Raw genomic sequence first — 12,381 nt, forward strand, 5'->3', positions numbered from 1 at the left:
TAGCATACTCATTCATGAAACATTGGTACCACTGTGGCAACATCTGAGAAACACTGGCAACACCTAATAACACCTTTCCGAGGGATGTACCAGAAAGAAGATATGATATATGTGGATTGTATACGGGTTGACAAACCGCCCATGGGTCCTGCGTTGGGAGTCTTGCCTCTATAGGTGTATACGGAGATTGTGCGACAATCCCAAAGATTGTGCGACAACCTCGTGCATCATCATCATTATCATCATCATATACATTGCACTTACTTTATTGTGTATATATTGTGTTATATTGCCATATTAACTTTCCATTTATGTAATTGTCTTATCTTCTTTTACTTATATTTGATGATCTTTTATATGCATGATCCCTCTTATTCTACTTATATGTGATATAATGTTTACTTGTGTTCTATCTTGTTGTGATGTTCAATATATGTGATATATTTGAACTGTTAGTGCAAGCGGTGTGGGCTATCATTGTGGGACATTTTCTGATTGTAGGTGACGTTCCCTTCGTGAATATTTTATATGCTTTATTTACTGTTTTGCTTGGTCGACCTATGATACCTACTTAGTACAAGTGGACTGTACTCATTCCTACTGTGCCCTTTTGGTACAGGTCCTAGCTCAAGTGTGCCTTAGCTTGCTTGACTCGGGCAATTATTGGAGCTTCCAAGGTAGCGGTTGGACATTCATGCGTCTGATGCTCACCTTTATCTTTCTATAGTAGTTATGTCTTTATTAGTATTCGGAGACATATTATTCCTTTGTGGTTATTTTTTTTTTTATGTATTTGACTCCTAGATTGTATTAGTAGTTCTTACACTATTGACACCTGGTTTGGGGCATGATTGGTAATTTGGATAAGTTCTTTACGCATTGTTATGATTACTTATATGATTCGGCTTCATTCTAGAAGTCTTACCTTCGGATATTTCTTTCTTTTTCTCTTTTGTATCAGTTTGGGTGATAGGCTCACTTGTCAAGGTACGCCGCGACAAGTGTCATCATAACCCTCATTTTTGGGTCGTGACACCTATCTTACAAAATTACAACTAGTATACGTACCCGCGCAATGCGCGGATGATATTAAAATATTATTTCTAATCATTTCATATTGAAATGTTTCTTTCGAGCATATTAAATTGTATTACCTTTAAAAATTAACTATCATATTATTTTTTAATGAAATATGAAAAAATAAATATATCCCCCACCCATCCCTACCCCCATCTCCACCTCTACTTCCATCTTCATCCCAACCACACGCCTCCACCACCCCTAATCCCCCTCCTCATGCCTCTAATCAAATCTATATGAAAAAACAATCATATAATTGTAAAATAAACTTTATGTTTCATAATTTTTTATATTATTCATAATTTAAAGATATTAGATTGGTAAATACCTACCCAACCCCATCCCTCTTTCTTCTTCCACTTCTAACCAAATCTTATATAATTAAAAATAATATGTGATGGTAAAAAAGTTTTTATTATTCATATTTTTCTTTATTGTATTGTTTACAATTTAAATATTTGATACTGTCTAAAATATTTAAATTTTTATTCTACTACTCCTCCATCTCTCCCATTTAAAATTTATAAACAATTTTGTGTATATGATCTAATTACTTCATTATATTTTTAAAATTAATTCAAATTCCCTCTTACCCCCAGCCCCCCGGGATGAGAAGGACAGGAGCCCCTCTTTCATATCTTTCAAATTTTTGAAATGACACTTTCTCAAAAATTACTATAATATTCTTATTCTTTTTCTTATACATCACACTTCCAAGGTGAGATTTAAATTTGTATGTCTCTCATTTGGTATTTTATCTATTATACAATTATTGTTATATTCTATTTAAAATTGTGAATTTAAATTCATGTGAAGTATCATCGTGACTTGTATATTTGACTATTTTCCTTTGATGTATATGTTTTCTACTCTCATATTTTAGATCATTTTTATTCATTTAATATTTTTCATTATATATAATTAAAACAATGTCAAATTCACAACTAATTTGTTATTTTTTAGTACATCTTTATTTTAGTTTTAAATAATGAATTTTGAACTAATTTTGAAAATACAATTAAGTAATTAGACAGTACGCTTTGAAAATTTTAAACTAAATAGATGTGAATAAAGAGTAAAAAACTTAGAAATTCAAAAAATCAATATTAACAATTTAATTTCTTTTAATTATGAACAACATAATAAAGAAAAATATTTAAAAAAATTACAATTATGTGATCATCTTTATTCATATAGATTTCGTTAAGGGTAGACGTTAGAGAAAGTCATATTGAAAAAACTCGACAAAATGATTCTCTTCGATTAGGTAAACTACACATACAATAAACATTATTTATAGTTCCACACTTATGAATGGATAAAACATTTCAATTTTCAATTAGTAAGAAGACGCTGGCACGTGAATCTATCATGCTCGAGAGTAGATTGAGAGTACAACTACTATAAGTTAGCTTAATTAAGAACAATGATATGAGTCAACATATATAATTTAGCTACATATTATATGAAGCATTAATAAAACATTATATTTTCCTACACAAAACTCACTATAATTTTCCTCTTCTCATTTTTTTTACATTCTTTTTGTTGGGAGATTATTTTAAATATATATTAAATAGCTCAATAATAAACTATCCACCAGAAAGAAGTTATTGAACGTCATTATTCAAATTCTTAATTTTTCTCCAAATCTTTCACTTCTTTTGTAGATCTAAGCACATTGACTTGTAATCATAAAATAATGCATTTATTAATGGCAACACTTAATAGTAAAATACAATATATGCGTTGTATTAATTAGGAATATATTGATATATTTTGAGAAAATAAAAAATTAATTAACTAACCCAATCTTCAGTGATTTCAACAACAAAGTCATTAACAATAACCAAAGACAATTCCTCAACAAAAGAAATCTTGGGACAAATATCAAAAATTCAAGTTGCTTTTAGGGAAAAAAATTATTTTAGTCCCTGTGTTTGGGCCTTATTATGATTTTAGTCCCTGTGATATTTAACTTCCCTCTTTAACCTTTAATTAAATAAAGTGAATTGTTTTAATCCTTCAAGTAATGGTGATTAGCAATTTTAACAGACTTATCCCTACTGTCAAGGGTAAATATGGTATAACAACAAAAAACACTTTTAAAAAAAAAAAAAAAAACTAACGTAACACTTTCACAGATCGTTCGGTAGCATCCTCTCCTCATTCATAACTATATCTCATATCTCAGCCTTCTTCCTTCTTTCATTCATTGGGATGCGATTATTCCTTTAATTCATGGATGATTAACTTTTGTGTTTGTCGGTTGATGAACCCTTCTTCTCTTTTCTTTCCTTTTCTTTTTTGTGAGAAAATAATTTAGCAACTCCTTCTAGGGCACATAAAGGAACTCACTGCACCTTGTGAAAAGAAGATAATCAGTATTTTCAATAATGAAACTGTGTTGCAAGAATGGGCTGCAATCCACACCGACATGTCAGTACTCAGTTTAATTAAACTAGATCTTTAATATTGCTGGATGAAAAGGGACCAAAACATTTAATTTAATTAGTACATAATAGTGATTGTATTTATATTGCAACAGTGTCAGATTTTGATATTCTTTTTACGTTTATTCTTTTTCACATGATTTCTCTTTTATATTTGATTTGTATTAAGTTTTGTATATCTCTAATCTGCATTACATAACGGTAAATGCTACAATATTATAGAATTAATAATAAAGATGAAATATCTATTTTTTTCTTTTTTTTATAACTAAACATCTACTATTTTACATAAAGAATCATTTTCGTTAGATGTTTTCAATAAGAAACATAAAAATTAAATATTGTGGTGCACATTCTGAATTTATATGATCGGTTATACTTTTTAAATGTTAGTTCTACTTATTAAAATAACTCTAACAGTTCTACTTGTGCTATTCTCACGACAGATGAAGGCGGGGATTCAAATATGAACACTATTAAACTACATTACAAAGTTCGGTGGGTGTTTGAACGAGAAATGAACTATGTTAGCGGACAAATAGCTTACTATGACTATTGCAATGGTGATGAAAATTTTATCATTCAGATGAGGCAGTGTATGAAAAAGTTGAAAGTCAACGATAGAAAAGTGAAATTTTGGTTCAAATTTGGCCCTTTTTTTTAGACGGATATGAGACTTTTATCAACTGATTTGGATATATATATAGCATTGTCTATAAAATACCCAATAGTAAAGAGGTGGAAATATTTGTCGAGCACACAATTGAGGATCAATGGAGCTATGATGTGGTTGATTTTGAGGGTGAAGGTGACCCGATACTGCATGGTGAAGAAGAGCTAGTAGATGTGGATGTAATGGAGAAAGATGATAAGAGTGATGCCACAAGTGAATAATGTGAGTCCTTTCATGACTCTGATTATTCCTTGGAAGAAGATAACAAACTTTTTGATGAAAACATCAACTCTACCATAAAGTGGGTTGGTGTTAATGGGAGAAGTAGAGATAATCAAGTTAAAGAAAAAATTATGGAATTTGGAGTTGCATCAAACATGTTGGATATGTGCCCCAATGACACTTAAGAAAATGACTGTGCTACGTCAGATGAGGAATGAATGAGTTTGCATGGAGATTATGACAATGAAAATCAAAAAAAGTTCACTGTTTTTAATCCAACAAAATATTTGGAGGATCCAAAATTTAAGTTTGATATTAATATGATTTTCAGTAATAGCAAAGAATTCAAATGGGTGGTTGAAGTACATGCTGTGAATCATAAAAAATGATATCAAGTTCTAAAAAAATGAATGTAGGAGGTCGGGGGCAACATGTAAGGTTCCAAGCTGCAAATGGTTTATATTTGCATCAAAAGCTAATCAAGATGAACCTTTCATGATCAAGACAATAGGCCCTGACAATTCATGTGGCAATCAAAGGGATAACAAGACTATTAACTCTGGATTTAGCTAAGACATACATAGAAGAGTTTAGAATTAATCCAAGTTGGGGTGCGAAAGAATTTCAAGCTCATGTGATGAGGGCTCATAATTGTACAATTACTCGGAATCAAACTTATATAGCAAAGAGGTAGGTACTAGATCTAATTACAGGGACTAGAGAAGAGCAATATGATATGTTATGGGATTATTGTGCAGAGCTAAGGAGGAGTAATCCAGGGACAACATGTATTTTGAAGTTGGACGAAAATCCAAAAACAATGGTCAATAGTAGAAAAAGATTTTTAAGACTGTATGTGTGTTTTGCAGTGTGTAAAGAAGGGTTCTTAGCTAGGTGCCGAACTATAATAGGAGTTGATGGATGCCATTTGAAAGGGAACCAAAAGGGGGGCAACTATTGACAGCAGTAGGCATTGATGGAAATGACAACATGTATCCTACTGCATTTGCAATAGTGGAAGGTGAATTGAAGGAAACATGGAGTTGGTTCCTTACACTTCTTGATGTGGACTTAGGCATCTCACAAAATCATTTTGCATGGACTTTCATTTCAGATCAGCAAAAGGTCTAATTCCAGCATTTGATGAGACAATGTCGGATGTTGCACATAGATTTTGTGTGAGGCATTTGCATAGTAATTTTTAAGACTGAAGGTTTGGGGGGACAAATACTGAAAGATGCCCTATGGAAAGCTGCTAGAGCAACTACAGAGCCTGAATTCTCCAAGCATATGAAAGAAATGGCAAAATTAGATCCAAAAGTCATGGAATGGTTCATTAATAAGCCTCTCATTCATTAGTCAAGGGCTTTTTTCTCTTCTTTTTCAAAGTGTGATGTGTTATTAAACAATTTATGTGACTCATTCAACAGTGTACTTCTACATGTAAGAGACGAGCATATTTGGACAATGATTGAGTCAATTAGGATCTACATGATGTCCAGAGTTCGAAAGAACAGAGACAAGATGATGAAGTATTGTCGAAGAATCTGTTCGAAGATCATAGTGAAGCTAGAGAAAAATAAGGCTAAAGCTGCTGAATGTATTGGCACTAAATTTGATCAATTTCACTATCAAATTGAGGACATCTATCTTAGGCTATTCTCTATTGATCTTAAGGATAAAATTTGTTCTTGTAGGAGATGGGAATTAACAGGAATTCCTTGTAATCATGCTATTGCAGTGATACGGGTTAAGAAAGGGGAGCCTGAAATGTATGTTCATGAATGCTACATAGTTGAGCAGTAATTGAAGAGCTATAATCCATCAATCTTACCAATTGTTAGCACTGATCATTAGCCTAAGATGGGGATAGAACAACCACTTCCACCCATATATAAAGCACAACCAGGTAGACCAAAAAAATCAAGAAAGAGAGAAATTGATGAGATAATTCAAAAAGAATCAGATTCTAAAATCTTACCTTGTTAAAAGCATGAAGAAAGAGTAGGAAAAAAAGTGCGGATCAGGTCGAACTTTAGGGCATAATAGTAGAAAGTGCCCTATTCTTATGGCAAGAAACCAATCTGAAGCTCAACATCAATAGATCCATCAGCAAGTAGAAAAGAAAGGTTCTTCGGCACCTAGTAATGCAACAGAAGTAAGTGATTATATAGATTGATTCTCCTTATCAAAAGTAATAATATTAAATGTTATTTTATTGTAGGTTTCAAACACTATAACTGAGAATGTGGCATCAACGCAATTCAGTTCCTCATTTGTGACAGAACAAACTGTAATTTCCTTTTTTTTTCTACTCATGTTGTTTGTATTGGAACTTAACTGACTTATTTTCTTTTGTATATTGTAGGTCAACCAGACAAGGGTACCTCAAGAACAATTGAGAAGTTCTGCATTTATTTTAAAAGAAATTGGTGAGCACTCCAGAAAAGATACAAGGCCACTCATTATCGAAAAAAAAGGAAAATAGTATGTTCCATTGTCAAGATTACAAGAAGCGGTTTCTCAAAATAGCAAGAGAGCTAGAAGTGATCCAAGATCTAAGAAGAAAGTCGTCCCTTAAATAAAGAGAAAGAAAATTGATGTCATTATGCACAGGGGTTTAGATCTGGTTCTTTCTTAATGAGTTTAAAGTTAATCATGCTCTAGTGATATGTGAATGATTATGTTTTTCCTTTTAAAATTCAATGCAACTTAAATAATTACCCTTCTATTCAATCTCATTTTTATATTAGTCTACTAGTTAATTGAGTAATTAATTTCATTCTTTTAACAAGTATCTAAGCAAAAATTATTCTCCGACTAAACGGATGATCACTCACAAAGAGGAAATGATTGTCAGTTTGTCACTTACAATGCTTTATGCATTCCTTTCATTGCAGCTGCTATAGTTTTCAAAGCTGCAATAGTTTCAGTTGTGGCTTTCACACCTTCGAGCGTGTTATCATCTACACATTTGAAAATTCAACATGTAATTTGATGCACGACACATAATTTCATGTAGCACCACACGAGAAGGTCACCAATAAACAAGAAACCTGATCGTGAATGCGAAGTTGGAAACCCCCATATTTCTCAATCTGTTCTTCATACAACTTCTTCCTCTTCAAACATTGAATAGCCGCTACAAGAAAAGAACGATAATTAGTCTTTCACATTAGTTTGAGAGAAGGCAAGAAATTCTCAATAGGTAACAAAGTCAGAATGCTTATACAGCTGTACTAAAATCGCTAAATACATTGATGGAGCAACATTAAAAGCCTGTATAAATGCAACTGCTCCATATAGAACTTCCTTTAAGTTCACAAAAAGGTAATAAATGCCCAGAGAACAGTGTCACGAAATTCCTATGATTTCATATAATGTAGAAGGCTTAGAATTTTGAGTGTAATAACTTGTCACCGAACAGAAAGCCATTTGTAAAAGATCGTACGCAGGGGTGGAGATGCTTACATTACACTGTATATACAAGGTTAAAATTACTTTTTATATATCTACAGAAGATTTAGAATTCCCTTATAGCTTCTTTATGTGTTTACTTCTTAATATTTTGAATTCTCTTAGAGAAAATCTTGGTCCTGTCCCTGCTGAGTAATGTAAAAAACCAGTATAAAATATACGAGTAAGCAGTTTAGTAATATGTATTACAAAGTTCACTCTTCATAACCGCAAATAACTCATCCATACCACTCTTGTTCTTAGCTCTTGTAAACTCTTTGGCCTTTTCAACCTCCTCGAAAACCTTCTTCAGAAGTATCTTCTCCTTCTTCTCGAGCTCCTCTAATTTCTAGATAATCGATAAAAAGAACAAAAAACTTCAAATACATGCATCGTCTTAGAATAAACAAAACATCCATGTCAGAACATACAAAGACGAGGAAGAAACTGGGTAGTACAAATATCCGATGACACAAAAATGTTACAACACTAGTTTTTCGATTTGCCTAAACAATCAAGCAAATGCAGCTTCATAAAACATTCACAGAACCATCGCACATTGTGTTATCTAATCTCATTTTCATCAACATACATACGATGAACTCGAGAGCAAAAACAAAATCAAATGAGGAATCTTGAATCTATCAGCATAATGGAAACAAGAAGATTGTGATTTTAGCAATAGAGAAGCACGTAACTATATCACCAAATTCAAACAAAGTTAGAAGAACGTATACGAAATAAATGTAAGAATCAAACTAAAGAATCATCTCTAGAACTGCAAATTTTAACCAAACTGTTACAATATGATTACGATTTATTTGTCCTACCTTGGTGGACAGAGTTACCCATTGTTGCTGGCAGAAGGTAGAAGGTATCTCGTGAAAGTAGCCGAGGTGCATGCAAGCTATCTATTCACGATTATCCAATAAAATGATTGTGATTTATCAAGAGAGAAGCAAATAGCAAGATTTTATCTTTGATATTCCAACATATTGACATAGTTCTATTTCTACAAGTATAACAACTTTCAAGAAAATCAAATGCATCTGAACTATTAGATTTTATATTTCGACGATATGTCTGGACAGACCTATTTCAGTCGTATTTTTATGTTCCAATTGTAGACAAAACCATATTTTTATTTTCTCAAAGTATAAGAAGCTTTATCAATTACCTGCTGAAGCAGAAAACGCCATTCAAACCGTGTACTTTTCCCAAATTTATTGTCTCGCTCTCAGAATGTACATAATACTACAATGATGTTTCTTTTTCCAAACTACACACCATATTACATTTGGAGTACGTTAATTCATTTACAAAATATTTCTGAAGCGCAAAGTTTCTAAAAGAATCTCTGTCTTGTACTAATGACCATAGGAACTTTTGCTACTTGAATGCTAGAATGACGTTTATGTCTTTAGGCTAGTGGTGTTGATCGCAGACGTCCACACAATAGGTGCAATTTCTATCAAGCTATTCTTTCACTCTTCCCATTCCCTACTATTATGGACGTACTCCTACCCACTAACCCTCTATCCTAAGAAGTAATATTGTTGTGATAGTAATAAGAGAGCTCACCAAGCCATTAATAAATTCTGTAGTACTCAGCACCACCAACAAGAACAACCGCAACGACGACAACCAGAACAAGATTGATGGGTTTGAAGAATCAAATAAAAATTAACAGATTTCAAAGATCGATAAACGCATTCAATTCATCACCCACTAAACTTGAGCTACCATGCAAGAAAAAATAGCAGATGTGCAAATAAAATAAAACACTAATTTGAGAGTTAAATTAAAAAAAATCAGATAAAAATAACAAATTTCAAGAATCAAAACACATTAATGAGGTCTGTAAGAAAAAAGATCGAAGAGGAATACATGTACCTTCGATCCTAGGTCGATCTGAAGAAAAATGGAGAAAGAAAATCCGATTTAACGTAGTTGGAGCAAAAATCATTCTGGTGTAAGCTCCTCCAGTAATTTTCGCTTTGAGTTTCATCAAATTTGATTTGACTTAGGCATTTGATTAAATTAAGGGAAAATCAAAAGATAAACAAAGAGTTGAGCTGGAGAGAGAAAAAAATATTTTGTTCAAGTAATGATCAGATGCAAATATCTGAAATGAAGTGCTCTTGTAATTAGTTGTGATGGAGAGAGAAAAAATATTTTTTTACGAGTGAGTTGTGATGTTATGCTGTCAAGTTAAAGCTAAAATAAAATTTATTATTAATAATAATAATATTTTATAATATATAAATGTCTTGAGTATATTAACAGATCTGTTAAAATTATTAATCACCTTCACTTGAAGGATTAAAACAATTCACTTTGATTAATTAAAGGTTAAATGAGGAAAGTCGAATATCACAGGGACTAAAATCATAATAAGGCGCAAACACAGGGATTAAAATAATTTTTTTCCTTGCTTTTGTTTTTTTATTTTTAAGAACATAATATGAGATTACAACTTTTTTGGAGAATTTCTCCACATATCCTCTTACATGACTTGGGCATCAATTTGAATGCCTTCTTTCCAAATTCAAAAGTTTTTTCGATAAAATTCTTGAATGTTAAATGGCATAGACGGGTTATTAGTATCTAATCTCACAGGATTTATTTGCATATCTTTTTAAAAATAAAAGATAACTCTATTACAAAAAATTAAAATTAACCCCTCTAATTAAAAAAATAACCACAATGAAACTAAAAAATAATTTAAAGAAATAAATATTTTATCATTATAGGAGACAAAGATTACCTTAAAGTTGCTACAGAGAAAACGAGTAAGAAAGAAAAGTTATTTATTATACGGGCCTTGAACATTAATGGAGAAAGATGAAGATGACATATCTTTCCTGCGTATAAAAAAAAATAAATTAATTAATAAAGCTAAATATATATAAGGGGGCTAAGAAGATAGAACTTCATTCCAATTTAAATTCTATTTAAATTTAAATCCAAATATCAATTTAATTTGTTAAGAAGATTATTTTGTTACTCTTCCTCTTCCTCTTCCTTAAATTTTTCAAATATAATGCATTTGCCTTACGTTATTCTTGTTGCTAATTCTACCATTATCATTATTATTATTATTATTATTATTATTATTATTATTATTATTATTATGTATTTTTTTAAAATTAAAAGGAGTGCTACTAGGTGCATCACTGCTTTTTTGTTACTACAATTATTATCATCATATATTATTACTATTATTATTATTATTATTATTATTTTATTATTATTATTATTATTTAGGTTAATATTTTATCTTATATTTAATATTTAAGTATATTTTTAATAATATTTTAAAGGGATAAGCTAATGAATAGTAAGAGTTCATTTAGAACTCTTCAATATTAAGTTTATAATTTCAAGCTCATGGTAATTTAAAAAAAATAAAATACTGATATTTCTAAATACAAATATCTAATCTTTGAATTCAAAAATAATATATATATATATATATATATATATATATATATATATATAAGTTCTGAATTACTGAGAGATAATAATAAAGAGTTGGATAACATTATTTTAAATTTAAATTCAAATTAAGTAATGATACATACAAAGAGTTGTGATAAAATTAAAATTCTAAAATTGTAGAGTAGTTATAATCAATATAAATTTAAAATTGTTATCTAGTTTGAATATCTTTTTAGTTGCTCAAAGTTAGGATTAGTTATGTTAAAAGGGGCTTGTAACTTATGTGATAAAATTTCATAACCATAACCTAAAGTTGTTGATTCAGCAGATATATTAAAATTCAAATCTCTTATAAAAAAAAAATGGCTTGTAACTAAGTCTGTTCAGGACTCATTAAATATAGTTCCTAGGTTTAAGTAATGAAAATCTTTTTTTTCTCTTCTAGCATTATTATTTTTAAATTTAAATATTTAATATTTTTTAATTCAAAATTTTTACTATGCATTTGTGATAACGTTTTTAAATTTCAAGGACTGTTAAGAAAATAAATAGTACTACCATTTAGCTGGTATTCTTTATTATTTTTCTCTATTAATAAATGGTTTGAAAAATTTCATAAAATCCCAAGCTGATTATCAGACTCGAATATTCGTATATATTCTCATGATTATGATTAACCTTTTTAAAAGATATATGTGTATATTCCTAAGTTTAAATTAATGAAAATGTCTTTTTTTTTCTAGCATTATTATTTCAAATTCAAATATTTAATATTTTTTAATTTAAATTTTTATTTTAATTATAACACTATTAAATTTTATCTTAAAAATTGTCATTTGACTTTTTAATATCTTGCTACTTAGCTTCTTGTCTTGCTTTTAGTGTAGAAAAAATTGAAATAATTTTAACTAAATTTTAATTTCATCTGTCTTGGTGTTTATCAGAATAACTCTTCTTATAATGTATTTTGCAAAGTTTAAAACTGCTATAATTATGATGCTGCGAGAAAGTTGTGGTCATCTATAATACTCTAAGTATTAAATTCAAATTTTAAAC

The 12,381-nt window shown here is 30.3% G+C and overlaps 1 long non-coding RNA gene across 2 annotated transcripts; it reads right to left on the reverse strand.

Annotated features, from left to right (window-relative positions):
* Positions 1 to 2,970: 2,970 nt before the first annotated feature.
* Positions 2,971 to 10,044, reverse strand: LOC107858683. 2 transcript variants are annotated; one of them, XR_007051825.1, is made up of 6 exons: positions 9,778 to 10,044; positions 8,134 to 8,233; positions 7,485 to 7,570; positions 7,301 to 7,394; positions 6,410 to 6,569; positions 2,971 to 3,443 (listed from the first exon to the last, which is right to left on the reverse strand). It is a non-coding gene; the product is annotated as an uncharacterized LOC107858683 (long non-coding RNA). The 2 variants fall into 2 exon arrangements; XR_007051824.1 differs by having other exon boundaries at positions 2,971 to 3,437; positions 9,778 to 10,043.
* Positions 10,045 to 12,381: the final 2,337 nt, after the last annotated feature.

The sequence above is a fragment of the Capsicum annuum genome, unplaced genomic scaffold (genome assembly GCF_002878395.1).
Source record: "Capsicum annuum cultivar UCD-10X-F1 unplaced genomic scaffold, UCD10Xv1.1 ctg83355, whole genome shotgun sequence".
Classification (NCBI taxonomy): domain Eukaryota; kingdom Viridiplantae; phylum Streptophyta; class Magnoliopsida; order Solanales; family Solanaceae; genus Capsicum; species Capsicum annuum.